Source organism: Protopterus annectens, chromosome 13.part0 (assembly GCF_019279795.1).
Source record: "Protopterus annectens isolate FY-2018-M chromosome 13.part0, PAN1.0, whole genome shotgun sequence".
NCBI classification, from domain to species: Eukaryota; Metazoa; Chordata; order Ceratodontiformes; family Protopteridae; genus Protopterus; species Protopterus annectens.
In genome coordinates, this window is record NC_056747.1 from 242,235,409 (window position 1) to 242,261,617 (window position 26,209).

At 39.2% G+C, this 26,209-nt stretch overlaps 1 pseudogene; it reads right to left on the reverse strand.

The window, feature by feature from the left end:
- Window positions 1-7,630: 7,630 nt before the first annotated feature.
- The window catches only part of LOC122787882, a 69,698-nt pseudogene continuing 51,119 nt past the window's right edge, over window positions 7,631-26,209 (reverse strand).

The following is a 26,209-nucleotide window of genomic DNA, read 5'->3' on the forward strand; positions in this document are numbered from 1 at the left end:
ATTTCTACCTGCAAAACGTTGGTGTTGCAATGGGGACAGCATGTGCTAACTCCTATGCAAATGCCATCTTGTCCAGTCAGAGTGTGAGTTTGTACACAATAACAATTTATATTTGGACAGCTTAGTTTTTTACAGATGTTTTGTTGACGATATATTTATTCTATGGAAAGGTACTACAGATAGTTTTGATACGTTTTTAGAATATTTAGCACAATGTCCTATTTGGAATTTGTGTACTTATTCTTTTTTTTCTATTGATTTCCTAGATGTCACTATTAATAAGGATGGACAAGGTTTTGAAAGTAAGATATTTAGGAAATAATGTAAAAGGAATAATATTGCATAAACTGAGTATGCATCCAAGACATGTCCCTAGGAATATTGTTAAGGGACAGTTGTTGAAAGAGATGCGTCTACATAGTAATGATTTATTAGCTAAACAAGCTGTTGCTGCAGGTGAAAAACGGCTAGTTTCTAGAGGCTATTCTATGTCTGAAGTCAAGAGGATGAGTGAGTTTGTGTTGTCACATAGAGATACTGTTGCTATACCTTATTTTGGAGCACATGATGTCACTTCAGATGTTGATCCTGCTAGACAACGTCAGGATAACCTACGGTTAGTTTTTACTTATTCTAGTGGTACAACAGACATCTGTAATATTATTAAGAAATATTGGCTGGTGTTGCTAGCCAATGAAGAGATTAGCCAGATAGTAGGCCCTATACCGAAGTTTGCATTCAGGAATAACAGATCCAGCTGTGCTATAAGAATTGTAAAACACTTAGTAATGTTGTTACTTCAGAACGTATAGGTACCTTTCCATGTAGAGGCTGCTCAGCTTGTGTATACGTATGGACTACCAGTTATATTGCTTGTCTCATCACGAAACGTCATACTGATTTTACTTTTTATGCAGACTGTAAAACTGAACATGCGATCTACTATGCTGAGTGTGTCTCTGTCAAGCTTACTATGTTGGTAACACAAATCATAGTTTCAAGGAGAGGATACTTGAACATGTTAATTATATTAGGAAATTGAATGACCTCAGTGTGTTAGCAAAACATGTTATCGAAAAAGGTTCAGGACATAAGTTTAAGTTCACAGTCTTAGAGGTTATGGCTATTAATGCAAGAGGGGGGACTTTAAATCTAGGAGAGAATGTGCAGAGTTATGTTGGATAATTCGGTTTAAACTGACACTTTTTCTGGTTTAAATGGCAATGTGTCTTTGAAGCCTTTATTAAGGACTAGGAAGTTGCCTCATTAGTTTTAATATTTTAGTGATTATATATTTTTTATCTAAATGTTTTTATGTTTTGTGAGTTGAAAGGTTTTAAGTTTTGATACTGAATTTTATAGTAATGCATGTTTAAGAGGGTGTGTTGTTTTATGTGAATGTTGATTTGTTAATGTTTCTGACATCACTGTTTGATTGTTTAAATAGTTTTTTTGGCACTTTTTTTAGTGGTCTGATGAAGCTATATTTGTAGTGAAAGTGCTTACCTCATTAAACTTTATTTTTTGCATCCCTTCGTGTGGTGGTTGGATTATTGGACTGCTTATATTCTCTACATTGGATTTTACATTTCCAACCTTTATCTGTGAGCTCTATCTGTTTTTTTACTAATACAACATCACAATTTTGTCAGTTTTCAGTATCTTTACCGAGGCATTATTGCAAATAAAACCCTTCAAAGCATATCACAGCTACACAGAAATATTTTATGTCCCTTGACATGTCATAGTGTCAAACAAGCAATGCTAAACAGTATTACAGGAGGAAAAGCATTACAGGAAGTAGAGCTAATGGGGATGCAATGTCAATGTCAAAGCAATGTCACATAGACAGCTAGTCTAGTACAGGGAATCTATGAAGGGGCACCTAGCCTAGCACTTACCTAGGAATCTATGAAAGGGCAGCCAGCCTATACTTACATGGAACCTATGAAAGGGCACCTAGCCTAGCACTTACCGAGGAATCTCTGAAAGGACACCTAGCCTAGCACTTACCTAGGAACCTATGAAAGGGCAGCCAGCCTATACTTACATGGAACCTATGAAAGGGCAACTAGCCTAATACTTACCGAGGAATCTATGAAAGGGCACCTAGCCTAATACTTACCGAGGAATCTATGAAAGGGCACATAGCCTAATACTTACCGAGGAATCTATGAAAGGACACCTAGCCTAGCACTTACCTAGGAACCTATGAAAGGGCAGCCAGCCTATACTTACATGGAACCTATGAAAGGGCACCTAGCCTAGCACTTACCGAGGAATCTATGAAAGGACACCTAGCCTAGCACTTACCTAGGAACCTATGAAAGGGCAGCCAGCCTATACTTACATGGAACCTATGAAAGGGCACCTAGCCTAATACTTACCGAGGAATCTATGAAAGGGCACTTAGCTTAATACTTACCAAGGAATCTATGAAAGGGCACCTAGCCTAATACTTACCGAGGAATCTATGAAAAGACACCTAGCCTAGCACTTACCTAGGAATCTATGAAGGGGCACCTAGCCTAGCACTTACCTAGGAACCTATGAAAGGGCAGCCAGCCTATACTTACATGGAACCTATGAAAGGGCACCTAGCCTATTACTTACCTAGGAATCTATGAAAGGACACCTAGCCTAGCACATACCTAGGAACCTATGAAAGGGCACCTAGCCTAGTACTTACATGGAACTTATGCAAGGGCACCTAGCCTAATACTTACCTAGGAATCTATGAAAGGGCACCTAGCCTAGCACTTACCTAGGAATCTATGAAAGGGCAGCCAGCCTAGTACTTACATGGAACCTATAAAAGGGCACCTAGCCTAATACGTACCTAGGAATCTATGAAAGGGCACCTAGCCTAGCACTTACCTAGGAATCTATGAAAGGGCAGCCAGCTTAGTACTTACATGGAACCTATGAAAGGGCACCTAGCCTAATACTTACCTAGGAATCTATGAAAGGGCAGCCAGCCTATACTTACATGGAACCTATGAAAGGGCACCTAGCCTAGCACTTACCGAGGAATCTATGAAAGGACACCTAGCCTAGCACTTACCTAGGAACTTATGAAAGGGCAGCCAGCCTATACTTACATGGAACCTATGAAAGGGCACCTAGCCTAATACTTACCAAGGAATCTATGAAAGGACACCTAGCCTAGCACTTACCTAGGAACCTATGAAAGGGCAGCCAGCCTATACTTACATGGAACCTATGAAAGGGCACCTAGCCTAATACTTACCGAGGAATCTATGAAAGGGCACCTAGCCTAATACTTACCGAGCAATCTATGAAAGGGCACCTAGCCTAATACTTACAGAGGAATCTATGAAAAGACACCTAGCCTAGCACTTACCTAGGAATCTATGAAGGGGCACCTAGCCTAGCACTTACCTAGGAACCTATGAAAGGGCAGATAGCCTATACTTACATGGAACCTATGAAAGGGCACCTAGCCTAATACTTACCTAGGAATCTATGAAAGGACACCTAGCCTAGCACATACCTAGGAACCTATGAAAGGGTACCTAGCCTAGTACTTACATGGAACTTATGCAAGGGCACCTAGACTAATACTTACCTAGGAATCTATGAAAGGGCACCTAGCCTAGCACTTACCTAGGAATCTATGAAAGGGCAGCCAGCCTAGTACTTACATGGAACCTATGAAAAGGTACCTAGCCTAATACTTACCTAGGAATCTATGAAAGGGCACCTAGACTAGCACTTACCTAGGAATCTATGAAAGGGCAGCCAGCCTAGTACTTACATGGAACCTATAAAAGGGCACCTAGCCTAATACTTACCTAGGAATCTATGAAAGGACACCTAGCCTAGCACTTACCTAGGAACCTATGAAAGGGCAGCCAGCCTATACTTACATGGAACCTATGAAAGGGCACCTAGCCTAGCACTTACCGAGGAATCTATGAAAGGACACCTAGCCTAGCACTTACCTAGGAACTTATGAAAGGGCAGCCAGCCTATACTTACATGGAACCTATGAAAGGGCACCTAGCCTAATACTTACCAAGGAATCTATGAAAGGGCACCTAGCCTAATACTTACCGAGGAATCTATGAAAGGGCACCTAGCCTAATACTTACCGAGGAATCTATGAAAGGACACCTAGCCTAGCACTTACCTAGGAATCTATGAAGGGGCACCTAGCCTAGCACTTACCTAGGAACCTATGAAAGGGCAGCCAGCCTATACTTACATGGAACTTATGCAAGGGCACCTAGCCTAATACTTACCTAGGAATCTATGAAAGGGCACCTAGCCTAGCACTTACCTAGGAATCTATGAAAGGACACCTAGCCTAGCACATACCTAGGAACCTATGAAAGGGCACCTAGCCTAGTACTTACATGGAACTTATGCAAGGGCACCTAGCCTAATACTTACCTAGGAATCTATGAAAGGGCACCTAGCCTAATACTTACCTAGGAATCTATGAAAGGACACCTAGCCTAGCACATACCTAGGAACCTATGAAAGGGCACCTAGCCTAGTACTTACATGGAACTTATGCAAGGGCACCTAGCCTAATACTTACCTAGGAATCTATGAAAGGGCACCTAGCCTAGCACTTACCTAGGAATCTATGAAAGGGCAGCCAGCCTAGTACTTACATGGAACCTATGAAAGGGCACCTCGCCTAATACTTACCTAGGAATCTATGAAAGGGCACCTAGCCTAGCACTTACCTAGGAATCTATGAAAGGGCAGCCAGCGTAGTACTTACATGGAACCTATGAAAGGGCACCTAGCCTAATACTTACCTAGGAATCTATGAAAGGACACCTAGCCTAGCACATACCTAGGAACCTATGAAAGGACACCTAGCCTAATACTTACCTAGGAACCTATGAAAGGGCACCTAGCCTAATGCTTACCTAGGAATCTATGAAAGGACACCTAGCCTAGCACTTACCTAGAAACCTATGAAAGGGCACCTAGCCTAGTACTTACATGGAACGTATGCAAGGGCACCTAGCCTAATACTTACCTAGGAATCTATGAAAGGACACCTAGCCTAGCACTTACCTAGGAACCTATGAAAGGGCACCTAGCCTAGTACTTACATGGAACTTATGCTAGGGCACCTAGCCTAATACTTACCTAGGAATTTACAAATAGGGAGCCAGGCTAGCACTTACATCGAACATATGAAAGGGCACCTAGCCTAGTACTTACCTATGAAACTATGAAAGGTATGAAAGGACACCTTGCCTAGTACTTGCCCAGGAACCTATGAGAGAGCAGTTAGCCTAGTACTTACATGGAACTTATGCTAGGGCACCTAGCCTAATACTTACCTAGGAATTTACAAATAGGCAGCCAGGCTAGCACTTACATCGAACATATGAAAGGGCACCTAGCCTAGTACTTACCTATGAAACTATGAAAGGTATGAAAGGACACCTTGCCTAGTACTTGCCCAGGAACCTATGAGAGAGCAGTTAGCCTAGTACTTACCTATGAACCTATGAAAGGGAAGCTAGCCTAGTACTTACATAGGAACGTATGAAAGGGCAGCTAGCCTAGTACGTACATAGGAACTTATGAAAGGTCACCTAACCTACTACTTACCTAGGAACTTATGAAAGGGTAGCTAGCCTAATACTTATCTACAAAACTATGAAAGGACACTCAGCCTAGTACTTACCTAGGAACATATGAAAGAGCAGCCAGTCTAGTACTTACCTATAAACCTAGGAACCTATGAAAAGGCAGCTAGCCTATTACTTACCTAGGAAACTATGAGAGGTCAGCCAACCTAGCACTTACCTAAGAACCTATGAAATGGCAACTGGCCTAGTAATTACCTATGAACCTATGGAAGAGTAGCTAGACTGGTTCTTACCTGTGAAACTATAAAAGCGCAGCTATTTCTATGAATTTATGAAAGGGCAACTAACCTAATACTTACCTAGCACCCCATAAAAGAGCAGCAAACATAGTACTTGCCTAGCAACCTATGAAAGGACAGCTAGCCTAGTGCTTACCTATGAAATTATGAAACTTCAGCTAGCTGACTACTTACTTATGAACCTATGAAAGGGCAGCTAGCCTAGTACTTATCTATGAGCATATGAAAGGACAACTAGCTTAGTACTTACCTAGGAACCTATGAAAGGGTAGACAGCCTATTACTTACCTAAGAATCTAAGACCCTATGAAAGGTCAGCCTGCCTAGTACTTACCTAGGAACCAATAAAAGGCCTAGGAACCTATGAAAGGACACCTAACATAGTACTTACCTAAGAACCCATGAAAGGGCAACCAGTCTAGTACTTGCCTAGGAACCTATAAAAGAGCAGCTAGTCTAGTATTTACCCAGGAGCCTATGAAAGAGGACCTAACATAGTACTTACCTAGGAACCTATGAAAGGGCAGCCAACCTAGTACTTACCTAAGACCCTATGAAAGGGTAGTCAGCCTAGTACTTGCCTAGGGGACCTATGAAAGGGCAGCTAGCCTAGTACTTACCTATGAACCTATGAACATAGAAGATCTGTGATGCTATGATTAAAAACAAGGTCTCTGAAGGTCAAATAACATTTCATCTTCATTTTGATGAAAAGTAATAATTTAGACTCTTTTGTGTTTCTTTTTTTTTTTTTTTTTTTTTGCATTACTTTAGTATCATACAAGGAAACAATAAGTAGATTAAAAAGAACCACAGAAGCAAAACAAGAGTTATGCACACTACTCATATTGTGTCCCAAATCAGTGTATGCGTGAAAAAATGTCAAATTATTCCATATTTGTCACATGCACTAGCAGAATTTCAGATGTTTATATACTGCGAATAGAACTTCATTCCCAAGTTGACACTAAGTGGCTACATGTTAAAAAGTGATACCATGCTCTATCAATCTAGACGTAACTGATGTTTTCAATTATTTATTTTTTTCTGTCATTTATCTTATTGAATGGGCAAGCCATGAAACCATCTACTGTCAACACAGATTTCAAATAAATCTTATTATTTTAATAGAGTGCCATATGGTGCATTATCCACAGCTCATAGATCTGCACAGGCATCAATACCACAGTGGACCATGCCTGAACAAAATAAAGTATTATAAATGGAAATACCTGAAGGCAGATATTGTACAACTGCCATGGGCTGTATTGAGACTACATGTATAGATAATATACATAGGATGATGTAAGTTAGTCAGTGGTGTAAAATGGAAATGCAGTCGAAACCTCAATGGTGAGGTGGAGGGCAGGACTTGCTGCCTTGCCATGTGAATATCGCTTGCAAAAGTGCAGCACAGCCAATGAGACATAGTAAGGGCACATTTATTATGTAGTGCCCGGTAAAGTATGTACATCAGCATGCTTTGTTTTGGACTGTTTTTCTAATAATGACATTGTATCAGTGTAGAAACTGTAAGGACTTATCTGTTTAACAAACAGAACTGCTTGCACCCCTACAGGACTTAAGACCCCAAATACTCCTGGGAGAAATAAAGAAAGGAGAACTGTAGAACAAAATTAAGATATAACAAACAATGTCTGCTCTGTTAAATGTTACCTTTATATCTCATGTTTTATTCCTTTAAATATAGTCGAATATACATAAGTAGAACTTTACCCATTTTATTCTAATATCTGAGAGTTTTTTAATATAAATACACAATTAGTATCTGCATTCTGATAAATAGGTCTGGCAGTTATGTGTTTTTCTTTTACCATTTAAAACTAATATCTCTTGAAAGACTTCAGCGTAAACAAAGTTCCATATAACTACACAAATCTTTAGACAGTTTATTCTCAGGATATAACCAAATGGCTCCATGTTTCATTATATTTATTTGTCTGCTCTGTAAAGACCTCTACAATATAAACAAAAGTTGTGACTGCATTGATATGACACATTATTTTTTCATAGTCTCTTTAATCCATGGAAGGAAACTAGAAATCCGTGTGAAAATGCCTGGATTATTTTCTTTGCCACAGATTTTGGGACCGAAGGAGACAATGCCATAAGCAACTCCATTGCACACAAGTGGACTTCCAGAATCTCCCTGTAAAACAAATATTAGAATAAAAGTTCTATTTATCTGGAGCAATACATCTTTTATAAATTTAGAGGGCATGGAGGTAATAAGGCATAACTGATCTTTGATTTAAAATGACTTTAAAAATGTCTAGGACTTGGCTGAACCCAAAGGATGAATGCTTACTGGAACTAGCCACACGACCCACTCTACATAGCATGAACATTTCTTGAAAAGAAAAATATTACACAGTCAAATAATGGAGGATCTCAACAAATACAGACTTCTCACAGACTCTAAAAATAGCTTTAGAGTTGGGTGTAATACATTTACAGTAATATATACTGTCAGTGCTAATATATCCACCATGGACAACAGGTGACCATCTGGTGACCTAGTTACTGACTTGAAAAGAGCATTTGATACAGTAAATTGTACTTGCTAATTTCAAATGCTTAGAAATAACAGCTTTAGCACAAATATTGACACTTGGTTCCAGGACTATCTGCATCATTGAACCTTTAATGTCCTTATATCTAAACAGCCAACAGACTTTGGCAAATTCACCATAGGGATCCCTCAAGGCTCTCTGCTGGGATCAGTTCTATTATGCCTGCATATTAAGGACTAAAACAACAGTACTTTTCTTTCATAGGTTCATAGGAATTGGAAATCAAACCTGAAGTAAACAAAAATCAGACAGCAACTGAATGCGCCAACAACAAAAGAAAGAATATAAGGAGAAGGATCAGATGAAAAGGAAAGAAATGTGGAAAAGCCATAAATATAATGGCAAGTTTACAGATCACCTGGAACAACCATGTGCTGATAAGGATTTGACACAGGAATGGATAATGAGAGGTTAGCTGAAACCAAAGAATGAAAGGTTAATAATGGCAACCCAGGACTGTGGACAACATGCATATTCGTTTACAAAGTCCGTTGAATATGTGGGAGAAACAGACAGATGTAGGTTCTGTAAAAATAATTGGAAGTCACCACAAACCTTGCTGTTTGATGCACTCATGGCAGAGGGCCTGTACACTGAAAGACACAATAATGTGACAAGACTGTTGCAGTGGTGATTGTGCAAACACTACAATATAGAAGTAGCAGAGAAGCATTGAAAACATGAACCACAAAGCATTATAGAGAGTAATGAAGTGTACATCACATGGGGTCACCCATTATTAACAATTCAAAACATAGAGGCCAGGAAACCAGATATAGCAGTCCATGAAAAAAGACAAAAGTAGCACTGATCACTGAAACCTGCTACTCCTAGCAATTGCAATGTTACATGTACAGAGAGACACAAAGTCATAAAATATTGAGATTTGCATGCAGAAATGAAAGCAATGTGGAAGAAAGATACCCAGACAATCCCAATAGTTGGAGCAATGGGTCTAATAAAAAATCTATAGTCATATTTAGATATGCTACCAACACACGTAACTCCATATGAATTGCTAAAGGAGTCAGTTCTGGGCACATTGTGGGTGCTGCGATGAGCACTTTTGGTTAATGTCAAAGACTGAACTCATTACTAATTTCACAAACTTTAATTATACCCTGACTATACCTCTCAACCTGTTAGAGTAAGAAATCAGGACAAAGCCATAAAAAATGTGGAAGAACAAAGGCCCAAAATAGGAACAGTTTTTTAAATATTGCTCTTACAAACTTAGAAAGTTTATAGAATAACATGTTTTGCATTAGTATGAATTTTCTGAAAGGTATGAAGTTTGAAAGTCAAATATCTGTCATTATTTTCTAACCTTACTCTTTAATGATTTGGCACTGATTTGCCAGAAAACCACAATGTTATGAGAAATGGACCAAAAATATGAGGCAAGAATTTTGAATTTTGCAAACATCTGTACAGTTGAGAAGTATGGCTCTGACTTTGGAATGGGGTACATTTCCATCATGGAATTAAAAACACAAAAGATTTGGAGAAATTAAAAAGTTCATAGGTTCATACCAGGCTGTTGATCTAGTAGAACATTTGTAGCCTAGCCAATGATCCCAACAATTTTCCAAGACATGAATTAAAACAAGACCTTAACTTAGTTTTTACCCCTTTCCATAAGGGCTAGGGGGGATTAGACGAGGGGTATAATTAATGACTGCCAATCCAACCACCCAGGTTACCCTTAAAAAGGATCATGGAACTACTCAACTTGACCTGTAAGGGGAGTCTAGTCCATAAAAGAGGTATTCTTTGATAAAGATATCAGTACCAACAGGTAATTTTTATCTTTCAGTAAAAATCAACTACCAATCATTAGCTGCCTGGAGTTCCGCTGTGGCGACCCCTAACCGGTAAAAGCCGAAAGACACAACAAGTGATAGTTTAGGTCTCTTGAGTGGGTGTTTAAGATAGTATTGGTTTTGTGGATGTGTAGATTACATAGGATGCAATTTTCTAAGGTTGTTTAGGTAAAACAGAGATCTCCTTTCAATACACAGTAGGAAATGAAAAGTGTGACACCACTTTAAAGTAACCCAATACACATCCAAAAAAGAGCAACTCCAAAAGACACAAAACCCATGAAGGAAGGAAGACCACTCCAAAGACAGAATTGTTTTCTTTTATTTAACACACTTCACAGTTCTGGTACCTCAAGCTGAAGTACCAGAATTGTGAAGTGTGTTAAATAAAAGAAAACAATTCTGTCTTTGGAGTGGTCTTCCTTTCTTCATGGATTTTGTGTCTTTTGGAGCACTTTAAAGTAATAAGAGTAAGTCAAGGAGGACTTGCCCTTGATTTGTTGGCAAGAAAAGACTTTGGTTTATTGAGCTGAGTCATACTCCTAGCTGAGTTTATACCAAAGGAGATGTTGTATTTTATTCATACTGCCTATCTTGACCTGGCCAAGGCATTTGACACAATACCCTCACTCGAGCATTGTTGACAGACTCATGATGTTAGGTATAAACCCTTATGTCACCCAGTGGATAGCCAGGTTCACAGACAGGACCTAAGAAGTTAGAATTGGGAGTCCACCCTCTACCGAAAGGCCAGTCACAAGTGGAGTCCCTCAAAGATCAGTCTGGGGACCTCTCCTTTTTGGCATTTACTTCTATAAGGTCATGGCCAATATCAAGGGCTTCTGGTTGACTAAATTTGCAAATTAGGAGCAGCATAGATTCCCCCACTGATACTAATGTTCTCCAGAAAGGGCTGACACAAGCAAATAACTTGTGTCAGAGCCATGGACTAAAACTAATGCTAATAAATGCATAATAGTATGCTTTGGGAAGTGCTTCATATCTGGTAACTATCATATTGACAACACAGTGGACCCAGCAGTAGTCAGGGACCTGGGGACACACATAGACAATAATCTAGCCTTTGACCATTACGTGTCTACAGCAGTGAGGAAATCATTATATGTTGCACAACTTATAAGCAAAGGTATGGAATATAGGTCCAAGGAAGTCATTGTTCCACTGTATTCAGCATTCATCAGACCTATCACTGAGTACAATGCCCCCTTTGATTTGCACCTAACCAGGCACATCCAACACTTGGAATGTCCACAGAGGTTCCTCACTAAAGGAATACAGGGCGGAAGTAACATGTCCTATGCAGATTGCTTCAAAGCCCTATCCCTGTATTCTGTATCATATAGGCTGTTGAGGGGAAGATCTATGCCTGGCATACAAGGCATTGTCAGATGCCACCCTGATGGACCTCCTGCATATCCGCAAAACAAACAGCTCCAGAATTACCTGTTCTAAAGACTTAAACCTTTCCTGTTATATAAATAGGACCTGCTGAAGAGACAGGTACGTATCCAAGAGACAACCCCTTCCCTGGATCATGCTCCCTATCCACAGAAGCAGAGCTCATCCTTAATTTAATTCAAGTGTAACTTCGACACTTAGATGGGGAACAGTAAATTCATCCCTGGATTGGCACTTATGTTTCTAATGGACACATGCAGCCTGTAAATGGTTCATCTCCCAGGCCCCTGCTTGTAAATGTTTCATCTCCCAAGCCCCTGCTTATACTTATCAAGGATATCAGAACTTGTCAGAGATTTGGAATGCATGGCTAGACTTAAAAATGCCCTTGTGGTCATTAGCCTAGTACACGCCTGCGAACCTATGAACCTATGTAAGAGCATATCTCATTAATGCATTATTAATGCATTATTTTGCAGCTTTCAAAAATAAATAAAAGAACATTTCATGATAACTACTGATACAGATAAGCATACATTTTGGTACTTAACTGAAGCTTCATGTATGTAACCTTGAAATCATAAGCACATTTTTGATCTGGAGTTAAGACTAACGTACTGAAAATGTAATCCCGATTTGAGATTCTAATTTCTCTCCCAACTTGGCATGATTCTTTTGTTTTCCTGTTTACCCTAAAAGCCTGATGTAAACTAAGAAAAAATGTTATGAATGCAGTCAACTATCAGGGAGCTTGAAAGTGTGCCTGAAAGTCAGGAAAAACTAAGATTGTGTGCTAGGCTACAACAAAGGATTTACAAAATTAATTTGGTTAAAAACTGAAAACTTAAGATTCCAACTAAAAAGATTTTGAGATTTTTTTTAAGATTTTAACTGAAAACTTTACAAATTTAAGATTTAGATCAACAGCATCCATAACAAAACTGTTTGCTGTAGTGTACAGGCCCTTTGTGAAGTAAACAATCTATGTAGTGTCATTTAGGCAGTGTTATGTATACATTGTGACAGTAGTATAGCAAATAATTACAGGCTGTTTGGTGATATAAAATAGTACATATAGTGTGTATTTAGAAATAAAATTGATTATACAATGGAATTGCTGGCTTAGAAGAAATTATAAAGTGATTTTTCATATTGCAAGGACTTATAAAATAGTAAAATACATCAATATAGACTGATTGCCATGGAGAATGCATGCAGGAATGCAGTAGGATTTTTGTTTTGTGTCTGACCACTACCTGTATTCTCCCTGACTTTATAACTAAATTGAAATGTCTTTTTGCTGCATGTCAGCAACAGAGAATGAGCACACAATTTTTTTATTTTTGCTAGTATTGCTTCGGAGCCAGAATAACTGTTACCTGTTTACTATTAACCTGTTTGCTATTAACATGCATGAAGCTTACAGCTTTGCATGCTGGGAAAATAACATAGGGACTCACATTTGTCATTCTCTTTTCAGTATGTAATATTCCTTTGTTAATCCATCCCTACCCCAGATTCATAACGTGGAGCTATGCCTGGCATCCATCATGTCTTCTTAATGCCATCAAGTTAAAAAGGCAACCACTGTGTGAAATAGAAAGCCATAATGAAAACATGTTTACTTTAAAAAAGTGAAAGTAGGCTGCAGCAATGAACAGAATTCACATAGAAAACAAATTTAAATTCTTGAAATAGTTCAGTTGCAGCTTCCTTGTTGGTCAGCTCTGAGATATGGCCAGCAATGAAACTGTCATGCTTGCCATGTAAATGCATTTATTGAAATGTGAAAAGATATGCAGGCCTGCTGAATCTAGCTTTGTTTGTATAACTTCAGCACTAATCCAGCCCTTCTTTTTTGGAGAAGGTTCCCCTGCACCCTAGTGGCAGGAGTGTGCAGTTAGAACTTGTCTGATTGAAGACTACAGAAACAGGGCTCAGCTTTGAGACTTTTTTTACTGGTTAATTGGGTAATATGTTTAAAAGCCTTTTCTGAATGCTTGTAGTAATCTAAAGCTGCTTTAAGTGTATTGTTTACTGTTTGTATTCCTTTAAAGCTGTTTTAAGTGTATTTTTTATTGTTTTTGCCTTATCTTTTCAAAAAAATATTTTTTCCTTGTTTCCCACGTTTCTAAGCTAGTATAGCCCAGTTTTTAGGCTAGTGCTGAATTCAGGGCTGTGTTACAAGTTTCTGAGCTGCCCATACCTTACTTGGATAGAAGGAGGTTTCTCTGTTCACCTATGAGATAGGGAGCTTTGAGCAGCCATCTGTCCCTGGAGGAGTGGTTCCAGCCCAGAAGTTAATAGTTTATAGGTCTTTTAGTTTGGGCTAATTTCTATCTCTTTCATTTCCCTGCTGTAAAAACCAGGTTTGCACAATTTTGCACATCCGGGCAGCGCCGATTAGCTAGGGCTAAATTATTCCCGGCTCCACAAAGTTTCCTCTTCAGTTTTTCCCTTGAAAGTAGTCTAACTCTCAACCTAAGCACTTAAAAAGCATCCTACAGTCCACCACTTGCTCAGACCTAATAGCAAGCACTAATATACCCCGACACTTGATTGTCCAGCAGGGCAAGGCTCATTATTCACCCCTCACCAACCAAGTGACTAAGCAGCTTACCCTACTATTCAGGCGTGACCAAAGGGCAATTTCAGGTATACTCTCCAGTCCAGCTGGTGAACCTGGGTATCCTGAGGCAATGTTACAACTACCTCATGTACACAGACAACCATCTCCTCCTACCACAAAACATTAACATATGTGAGAGATGTAATTATATAGCTAAATTGGAGGCTAAGTTCTCTCCACCCAAGACTGGAACAGGCAGTCATGAGGAGAAGGTTAACACTTGCACCACACCTCCAGCCTCACATAGACATATTAAACCAGCACTGGCAAAAAATACACATAAATACACAAAATCATACTCGGAGGCTATAAATAAAAACCTGCAAAAGCATCAGAGACCTCCAAAGCAGACACCCAAAAAATCTGCACCTCCTGTCATAAACCAGACAACACATAAAACACAAAATCAGTGTGCCGCACAATCACAGCCCTTAAGGCGAAATAACATACCTAACACACTAGTAATAGGTGACTCTATAGTCAGGCACACTGACATCCCAGTCACTAGGCTGGACAAGGAGAAGGTTACTGTTAGGTGCCTGTCAGGAACCAGAATCTGCCACATAACACAAGCACTCAGGTCACTCAAGAACAAGTACAAATATGACTCTGTCATTGTTCATGTTGGTGTGAATGACCTGAGATGTACCTCCCTGGACTACATGAAAAGAGACATGGAAGAGCTCTCTGATCATGTAGCCCAGGCGAGTTTGACCCTGACCCTGAGTAGCAGCCTGCCTCACCAAGAATGATACTGCAGTATAAAGAAAAAATGATCAATTTCAACAATTGGCTAAACTTCTGGTGTCATTCAAAGGGGATCCAGTGTCTGTCAGCCTGGGCCGACATGCTCGACAAGCCTCATTACTTCATAAGAGACGACTTGCACCTGTCACCCCTAGGCTTTTGAATACTGGCCAAGGCTCTTGTTACCCCCATAGTGCCATTTTTAGACAAGGCTCAAAAGTCAAACCCACCTCAATAAACAGCACAAATAAAAAATGAGGGTTATGCTACTCAATGCCAGGAGTTTAAATCTCAAAATGCACATGCTCAAAGCACTCCTCAGTATGGAGAACATTGACATCTGTGCAGTAACTGAAACCTGGTTCAAGGCTTCATAGAGCACCCCAGCACTACCGGGCTACAAATCATACCACACATTTTGGCCACAGAACATGGACGAAATACAAAAGGAGGGCTGTATCCATATTCATCAAGGATACCTACACTTCCAGGTTAGTGGTGCAGCATGATACCTCTGAAATCATCCATGTGCAACTAACATCGGGCAAATCTGCAATGCAAAGTGTGGCCTGCTACAGATCACCCTCCATGACCCAGGACCACCACTCCGTCTTTCTGGAGACACTGGAAAACATGAAGGTCCTACTGACCACCCTGATATTGGGGCGATTTCAATTACCCTACCGTTAACTGAGAAAACTACTCAAGTACAAACTCCCAGGTCCAGTGCTTCCTGGAATTTATCAACTCAAATGCCCTGGATCAGCTGGTAAACTCCCCTACCAGAGGTGAAAACATATTGGACCTGGTCATCACCAACATGGGCGACAGGTGTTCCGCACCGGAAGCCAACCCGTCACTGGTTAGATCAGGCCATAAACAAATCACTCTGGATGTCCACACCACCACCCACAACAAAGGAAACCACACTGAAAAACTATTCTATAGCAAACTTCACCTTACTTAAGACAGAGGTCCTAAGTTTCACAGCCCTCACGCTAAAGGATAACAGTGTCCAAGATGCAGGAACCTTTACAGATGCACTCTATGAGCACTGACAAGGAGGCATGAATCGTGCCATCCTTAGCAAAATCAAGACTCACTCCCCCAAGAGAAGGAAACCAGTCTGTTGGACCCCTGCCATAAATAGGCTATACAATAGAAGGAGGAAACTAGTTCAGAAATAAAGCAAATCCCAAGAAGGAAAGACATCAATGATCAGTATCAGTAAGAAACTAAGGTCCCTCATAAAATCATCCAAGGCTAACTTTGAAAGAAAAATAGCCAATGATTTGAAAGATAACCACAAAGCCTTCTTTAGCTATGTCAAGAATCTAAGTGGCAACTCACAGATATGCTCTGATCTAGTGCAAAATAGCACAAAGTATACTGAACCTACTGATATAGCCAACATCCTGACAGATAGATTCAGTGCAAACCTCACCCCCCTCTCACCCCCAAAAAGGCCCATAACAATACTGGAAAAGTGTAGTGTCCCAGAAATCACAGACACACAGGTGAAAACAGCCCTTTCAAAAGCCAAAAGCACAGTGTCAATGGGGCCAGATGGTGTCCCAGGCTGCATCTTGCATGAACTACAGAACGAACTAACCCCCCACCTAAACACACTGTTCAACCTCAGCCTCTCCACAGGCTACATGCCCATAGAATAGCACACAGCAACGGTTATTCCTCTCCACAAAGGAGGGGTCACAACTGACCTTGGTAACTATTGCCCCATAATCCTGAGTAGCCTGGTCTGCAAGGCTATGGAGCACATCATCATGGAACTCATTAACAAAGACATTGGGAACCTCCAAACACTTGACCCGACCCAGTTCAGCTTTGTTAAGGGCAGATCATGCCTACTAAACCTGGTTAACTTCTTCGAGACAGTCACCAAGGCCATAGATCAGGGGAAGGTGGTTCACACAGCCTACCTTAACCTCGCCAAGGCTTTAGATACCATTCCCCACTTGGGAAGTATAGAAAAACTCACCAGCCTGAACATAAACCCCTACTTCACAAGATGGGTTGCCATCTGGCTTACAGACAGAACTCACACAGTAAGAATAGCGGGCTCCAGGTCCAACTCTAAAACAGTCACAAGTGGTGTCCCACAAGGCTCGATCTTGGGACCCCTATTGTTCGGCATATACTTCTCAGAAGTACAGGCAAACACAGGAGGACTATGGCTAACCAAGTTCGCCGATGACTGCAAACTGGGAGTCATAACTGACTCTCCAGCTGACACAGACATTCTCCAAAAGGGCCTTACTGAGACGGACACCTGGTGTCAAAGTCATGGTCTCAAGCTAAATGCCAAAAAATGCATAGTTATCCCATTTGGAAAAAACAAAACACCCATGAATTACCAAATAGGTGGCAGCTCCCTTAATACAGAAGAAGTAATAAGAGATCTGGGGACCCAGATAGATAGTAATCTCTCCTTTGACAATCATATTGCCAAAGTAGTTAGGAAATCCTACTATGTAGCCCATCTAATTACTAAAGGGTTCGCATCTAGAAATAAAGAGGTTATAGTGCCCCTCTACTCGTCACTCATCAGACCCACCATAGAGTACAATGCCCCATTTGGGATGTACCTCACAAGACACTTCCAATAGCTGGAAAGACCACAAAAGTACCTCACCAAGAGGATTACTGGCCTCAAACATATGTTCTATGCAGCCCGACTGGAAAAACTCCGGCTGTACTCAGTGGCATATCGCTTACTCAGAGGTGATCTCTGCCTGACTTACAAAGCCATGTCCAACTCAGAATTGATGGACATGCTCCACCTAAAGAAATCCAAGTCACTGCGAGCCACTCACTCTAGTGAGCTAAACCTCGCCACAACAATAAATAGAACATGCTGGAGGGATATATTCCTGTCACAGAGACTCCCCATGCATTGGAACAAAATTCCTAACTACATTAGGCAGAGCCCCTCACTAACGCTCTTCAACAGAAACCTTGACGAGTGGATGGATAAAAGAAAATACACCCCTGGGATCACTTCATTGGCTCTTCTTGACAGAGGCTCAGTTAATTAATCAATGGGGAGGCGAAAGCTGGCACACTCTGGCTAGGCTTATAAATGCCCTTGGGCAGATAGCCTAGTACCTACCTATAAACCTATAAACCTATGTTTATGCAATCATTATCCATCCATCCAAACCCCCTATTTCCCATTTTTGCACAATGACAATCATCTACGGCCAACGTTTATAGCCTTGCTGTCATATTTCTTCCACACTATACTTACATACATACTCATACCTATAGCCAATTTAGAGTGTCCAAACCACCTACTGCATGTCTTTAGAATGCTGGTGGACAACATCCAGAATGTCATCACTATTAGTGTGATGCAGAATGTGCTTCATATTACCCAACACAGCTGAACCTTGAACTAAACTTGCTGTTGCAGGTCAGCAGGATTAGGGCAGCACTAAACAGACCTGCAGTGCTGATGAATACAACCTGCAGCAAAATCAAAGTGTTGCTGCACATGCTTACAAGTCAACACAAAAAATAGTATGGTTCTGTGATAGCACATGATAGCAAGGTACCAGTCCCCTTTGAGAAATTTATTGGTAGTCAGGTGCCACTGTAGCTTTATTTCTGTTACCATGTAAATGTTGCAAACTTGTGGCCAATTCCTCAGGGAGCAATGCCATTCAGAGAGGAGGATTGCTGTAAAAAACTTAGAATTACTAGAAATGTGGTTATTAAAGTCAAAAGCCAAGACAGTTCTTAGGAGCTTTATTTGCATAACAAGTTGAGGGCTGCAAGGTGATATTGTTACACTCATCAGTGAGTAATTACAGAAACTCACACAGGGAGTTAAAGGCCTCCCTTTTTCTGTTGAGAGAGACAATCTAGAATAACCATTAACAGCACTGGGAATGAGACAGAGGTGGAGCAAGTAGTAATATTTTAATGTAGGAGGGAAGACAGAGGTTAGTGTGTTTCCTTCATTACAGATTTCAAGAAAAGGCACTGAGGAGGCTCTGGATGTAATTATCCTGCAGGACAGTGATACTTTGGATCCCAGTAAGCGGGAAAAGACAGGCAGGGAAAGAAAGACAAAATGTCATCTAAATGATAAAGGTCAGTAAGGAAGCATGACACATTAAACTGCTTGAGCAAGGACAGTAGATGGCTAGAAGAGAACAAAGGGGGGGACACAGGAAGAATGAGTAGATGCCCAAGTGAAAAGAGAAGCACAATACAAGTGGGTCAGAACAGATGGATGGAGAAATGCAGGATCTCACATATGGGACCCCCCAATAGATGAGACAGAGGATTAGTAATCCCTCCAACAACTGTAATAAGGAATGGAATGGAGCAGGATTTTATAGAACATTACAAGAGACAACTTGGGACTATTAACATTGCATTGCGAGAATGAGCCATATGGCACACATGTTCCAATTTATGCATAAGATGAGAAAATATACCATAGGGTTAACACATAGATACACATATATATTTCTAGATGAAGATGTAAAAAAATACTTTTAGTAGATGGGGACTCAAAAGACAAGGATGTGGCAATGAAAATGGCAGAAACGTGTAGGCAGTCAGTGTACAAGAATGAGGGTAGAAAATGGTACACATGATTTCTAGCATTCAAAATTTAGTATGCTGGCCACAGAAAACATGACCTTCCAAATATATCCTAAGAATATCACTATTACAAGGAAGGCAGATTAACTATGAGCAAGTGCTGTCCAGCTCAATCATGTTTATAAATGTAAGAAATGGAAGGCTATTAAGAAGAATTCACAGTGGGACATAAGCAGACTTCAGATTAAATGTAGATTACCAGATATACTAATTTCCTACTTTCTAATGAGTTAGGTAATATGATTGGATTATTACGAACAGGTTTTAATGTATTAAAGGTTATGTAGGCCCGCATCCTCATACAAGGTTAGCTAAGAGCCTAATTCTGCAAAATCTTGGATCAAATTCTCAGCTGCTCACCCTTTTGTCAATTAAACCCCAGCTGTAAATTAGTTTCTTAACTGATTTGCTGTTTAATATAAAGTAACAATGTAGAGTTATTTCTAATATTTGGGTAATAGATGAGAAAAGATTTTGTCCAAAATGATCTTGCATTTCAGTGTACCAGATTTTCTAATAATAGTCAGTTTTGTACCATTGCAGTCTTTGGAGTTCTGTGTTGTAATGAAGACCAGGTGATAGTTTGCATAACCAGGGTTCTTGAGTGTTATGAACATTCTTCTCAATGGTCAAGGGCATCTGGACAAAAATTCAGTTCCCCAGCTACCACCATACAATATCTGAAAGATTTCTTGGTGCTGAGTGCATCAGAGCTAGAGGCAAGGTGAGGCATGTTGTATTCCAGGATTGTTGAAGTACCTGTGAGCTTTGGCCAACTGAGACCTACATGAGTGGAGTTAAGTAGATTTTTACCTGCACTTTTATCAAATAATACACGATTTAAAGTAATTTGTTTGTGTTGCATTGAGCAATATCTAGCTGGAAGTTGACTGTTTTTTCAGTAGGTCTTATACAAGTGGTATTTTCAGTTAAGGCTTGTTAAAAAACCTGCATAGCCAGTGATAAGTGGGGGTAGTTTACCTTATTGTTATTCGGTTTCTCTCTTATACAAGTGGTACAGTGAATTGTTTTCTGTTTAAACTGTGAGCTTTGGCCAACAGAGACCTACATGAGTGGAGTTAAGTAGATTTTTACCTGCACTTTTATCAAATAATACACTATTTAAAGTAATTTGTTTGTGTTACATTGAGCAATATCTAGCTGGAAGTTGACTGTTTTTTCAGTAGGTCTTATACAAGTGGTATTTTCAGTAAAGGCTTGTTAAAAAACCTGTATAGCCAGTGATAAGTGGGGGTAGTTTACCTAATTGTTATTCGGTTTCAGTCTTATACAAGTGGTACAGTGAATTGTTTTCTGTTTAAACTGTGAGCTTTGGCCAACTGAGACCTACATGAGTGGAGCTAAGTGGATTTCTACCTGCACTTTTATCAAATAATACACAATTTAAAGTAATTTGTGTGTGTTGCATTGAGCAATATCTAGCTGGAAGTTGACTGTTTTTTCAGTAGGTCTTATACATGTGGTATTTTCAGTTAAGGCTTGTTAAAAAACCTGCATAGCCAGTGATAAGTGGGGGTAGTTTCCTTCATTGTTATTCGGTTTCTGTCTTATACAAGTGGTACAGTAAATTGTTTTCTGTTTAAACTGTGAGCATTGGCCAACTGAGACCTACATGAGTGGTGTTAAGTAGATTTTTATCTGCACTTTTATCAAATAATACACGATTTAAAGTAATTTGTTTGTGTTGCATTGAGCAATATCTAGCTGAAAGTTGACTGTTTTTTCAGTAGTTCTTATACAAGTGGTATTTTCAGTTAAGGCTTGTTAAAAAACCTGCATAGCCAGTGATAAGTGGGGGTAGTTTACCTGATTGTTATTCGGTTTCTGTCTTATACAAGTGGTGCAGTGAACTGTTTTCTGTTTAAACTGTGAGCTTTGGCCAACTGAGACCTACATGAGTGGAGTTAAGTAGATTTTTACCTGCACTTTTATCAAATAATACACAATTTAAAGTAATTTGTTTGTGTTGCATTGAGCAATATATATCTGGAAGTTGACTGTTTTTTCAGTAGGTCTTATACAAGTGGTATTTTCAGTTAAGGCTTGTTAAAAAAACCTGCATAGCCAGTGATAAGTGGGGGTAGTTTACCTCATTGTTATTCGGTGTCTGTCTTATACAAGTGGTGCAGTGAATTGTTTTCTGTTAAAACTGTGAGCTTTGGCCAACTGAGACCTACATGAGTGGAGCTAAGTAGATTTTTACCTGCACTTTTATCAAATAATACACGATTTAAAGTAATTTGTTTGTGTTGCATTGAGCAATATCTAGCTGGAAGTTGACTGTTTTTTCAGTAGGTATTATACAAGTGGTATTTTCAGTTAAGGCTTGTTAAAAAACCTGCATAGCCAGTGATAAGTGGGGGTAGTTTACCTCATTGTTATTCGGTTTCTGTCTTATACAAGTGGTACAGTGAATTGTTTTCTGTTTAAACTGTGAGCTTTGGCCAACTGAGACCTACATGAGTGGAGTTAAGTAGATTTTTATCTGCACTTTTATCAAATAATACACGATTTAAAGTAATTTGTTTGTGTTGCATTGAGCAATATCTAGCTGGAAGTTGACTGTTTTTTCAGTAGGTCTTATACAAGTGGTATTTTCAGTTAAGGCTTGTTAAAAATCCTGCATAGTCAGTGATAAGTGGGGGTAGTTTACCTCATTGTTATTCGGTTTCTGTCTTATACAAGTGGTGCAGTGAATTGTTTTCTGTTTAAACTGTGAGCTTTGGCCAACTGAGACCTACATGAGTGGAGTTAAGTAGATTTTACCTGCACTTTTATCAAATAATACACGATTTAAAGTAATTTGTTTGTGTTGCATTGAGCAATATCTAGCTGGAAGTTGACTGTTTTTCAGTAGGTCTTATACAAGTGGTATTTTCAGTTAAGGCTTGTTAAAAAACCTGCATAGCCAGTGATAAGTGGGGGTAGTTTACCTCATTGTTATTCGGTTTCTGTCTTATACAAGTGGTACAGTGAATTGTTTTCTGTTTAAACTGTGAGCTTTGGCCAACTGAGACCTACATGAGTGGAGTTAAGTAGATTTTTACCTGCACTTTTATCAAATAATACACAATTTAAAGTAATTTGTTTGTGTTGCATTGAGCAATATCTAGCTGGAAGTTGACTGTTTTTCAGTAGGTCTTATACAAGTGGTATTTTCAGTTAAGGCTTGTTAAAAAACCTGCATAGCCAGTGATAAGTGGGGGTAGTTTACCTCATTGTTATTCGGTGTCTGTCTTATACAAGTGGTACAGTGAATTGTTTTCTGTTTAAACTGTGAGCTTTGGCCAACTGAGACCTACATGAGTGGAGTTAAGTAGATTTTTACCTGCACTTTTATCAAATAATACACAATTTAAAGTAATTTGTTTGTGTTGCATTGAGCAATATATATCTGGAAGTTGACTGTTTTTTCAGTAGGTCTTATACAAGTGGTATTTTCAGTTAAGGCTTGTTAAAAAACCTGCATAGCCAGTGATAAGTGGGGGTAGTTTACCTGATTGTTATTCGGTTTCTGCCTTATACAAGTGGTGCAGTGAATTGTTTTCTGTTTAAACTGTGAGCTTTGGCCAACTGAGACCTACATGAGTGGAGTTAAGTAGATTTTTACCTGCAGTTTTATCAAATAATACACTATTTAAAGTAATTTGCTTGTGTTGCATTGAGCAATATCTAGCTGGAAGTTGACTGTTTTTTCAGTAGGTCTTATACAAGTGGTATTTTCAGTTAAGGCTTGTTAAAAAACCTGCATAGCCAGTGATAAGTGGGGGTAGTTTACCTCATTGTTATTCGGTTTCTGTCTTATACAAGTGGTACAGTGAATTGTTTTCTGATTAAACTGTGAGCTTTGGCCAACTGAGACCTACATGAGTGGAGCTAAGTGGATTTTTACCTGCACTTTTATCAAATAGTACACAATTTAAAGTAATTTGTTTATGTTGCATTGAGCAATATCTAGCTGGAAGGTGACCTTTTTTTCAGTAGGTCTTATACAAGTGGTATTTTCAGTTAAGGCTTGTTAAAAAACCTGCATAGCCAGTGATAAGTGGGGGTAGTTTACCTCATTGTTATTCGGTTTCTGTCTTATACAAGTGGTGCAGTAAATTGTTTTCTGTTTAAACTGTGAGCCTTCGCCAACTGAGACCTACATGAGTGGAGCTAAGTAGATTTTTACCTGCAGTTTTATCAAGTAATACACTATTTAAAGTAATTTGTTTGTGTTGCATTGAGCAATATCTAGCTGCAAGTTGACTGTTTTTTCAGTAGGTCTTAGACAAGTGGTATTTTCAGTTAAGGCTTGTTAAAAAACCTGCATAGCCAGTGATAAGTGGGGGAAGTTTACCTCATTGTTATTCAGTTTCTGTCTTATACAAGTGGTACAGTGAATTGTTTTCTCTTTAAACTGTGAGCTTTGGCCAGCTGAGACCTACATGAGTGGAGCTAAGTGGATTTTTACCTGCACTTTTATCAAATAATACAGGATTTAAAGTAATTTGTTTGTGTTGCATTGAGCAATATCTAGCTGGAAGTTGACTGTTTTTTCAGTAGGTCTTATACAAGTGGTATTTTCAGTTAAGGCTTGTTAAAAAACCTGCATAGCCAGTGATAAGTGGGGGTAGTTTACCTCATTGTTATAAGGTTTCTGTCTTATACAAGTGGTACAGTAAATTGTTTTCTGTTTAAACTGTGAGCTTTGGCCAACTGAGACCTACATGAGTGGAGCTAAGTAGATTTTTACCTGCACTTTTATCAAATAATACAGGATTTAAAGTAATTTGTTTGTGTTGCATTGAGCAATATCTAGCTGGAAGTTGACTGTTTTTTCAGTAGTTCTTGTACAAGTGGTATTTTCAGTTAAGGCTTGTTAAAAAACCTGCATAGCCAGTGATAAGTGGGGGTAGTTTACCTCATTGTTATTCGGTGTCTGTCTTATACAAGTGGTACAGTGAATTGTTTTCTGTTTAAACTGTGAGCTTTGGCCAACTGAGACCTACATGAGTGGAGTTAAGTAGATTTTTACCTGCACTTTTATCAAATAATACACAATTTAAAGTAATTTGTTTGTGTTGCATTGAGCAATATCTAGCTGGAAGTTGACTGTTTTTTCAGTAGGTCTTATACAAGTGGTATTTTCAGTTAAGGCTTGTTAAAAAACCTGCATAGCCAGTGATAAGTGGGGGTAGTTTACCTGATTGTTATTCGGTTTCTGCCTTATACAAGTGGTGCAGTGAATTGTTTTCTGTTTAAACTGTGAGCTTTGGCCAACTGAGACCTACATGAGTGGAGTTAAGTAGATTTTTACCTGCACTTTTATCAAATAATACACAATTTAAAGTAATTTGTTTGTGTTGCATTGAGCAATATCTAGCTGGAAGTTGACTGTTTTTTCAGTAGGTCTTATACAAGTGGTATTTTCAGTTAAGGCTTGTTAAAAAACCTGCATAGCCAGTGATAAGTGGGGGTAGTTTACCTGATTGTTATTCGGTTTCTGCCTTATACAAGTGGTGCAGTGAATTGTTTTCTGTTTAAACTGTGAGCTTTGGCCAACTGAGACCTACATGAGTGGAGTTAAGTATATTTTTACCTGCACTTTTATCAAATAATACACAATTTAAAGTAATTTGTTTGTGTTGCATTGAGCAATATCTAGCTGGAAGTTGACTGTTTTTTCAGTAGGTCTTATACAAGTGGTATTTTCAGTTAAGGCTTGTTAAAAATCCTGCATAGCCAGTGATAAGTGGGGGTAGTTTACCTCATTGTTATTTGGTGTCTGTCTTATACAAGTGGTACAGTGAATTGTTTTCTCTTTAAACTGTGAGCTTTGGCCAACTGAGACCTACATGAGTGGAGTTAAGTAGATTTTTACCTGCACTTTTATCAAATAATACATGATTTAAAGTAATTTGTGTGTGTTGCATTGAGCAATATCTAGCTGGCACTTGACTGTTTTTTCAGTAGGTCTTATACCAGGGGTATTTTCAGTTAAGGCTTGTTAAAAAACCTGCATAGCCAGTGATAAGTGGGTGTAGTTTACCTCATTCTTATTCAGTTTCTGTCTTATACAAGTGGTACAGTGAATTGTTTTCTCTTTAAACTGTGAGCTTTGGCCAGCTGAGACCTACATGAGTGGAGCTAAGGAGATTTTTACCTGCACTTTTATCAAATAATACACGATTTAAAGTAATTTGTTTGTGTTGCATTGAGCAATATCTAGCTGGAAGTTGACTGTTTTTTCAGTAGGTCTTATACAAGTGGTATTTTCAGTTAAGGCTTGTTAAAAAACCTGCATAGCCAGTGATAAGTGGGGGTAGTTTACCTCATTGTTATTCGGTTTCTGTCTTATACAAGTTGTTTTCTGTTTAAACTGTGAGCTTTGGCCAACTGAGACCTACATGAGTGGAGCTAAGTAGATTTTTACCTGCACTTTATCAAATAATACACGATTTGAAGCAGTTTG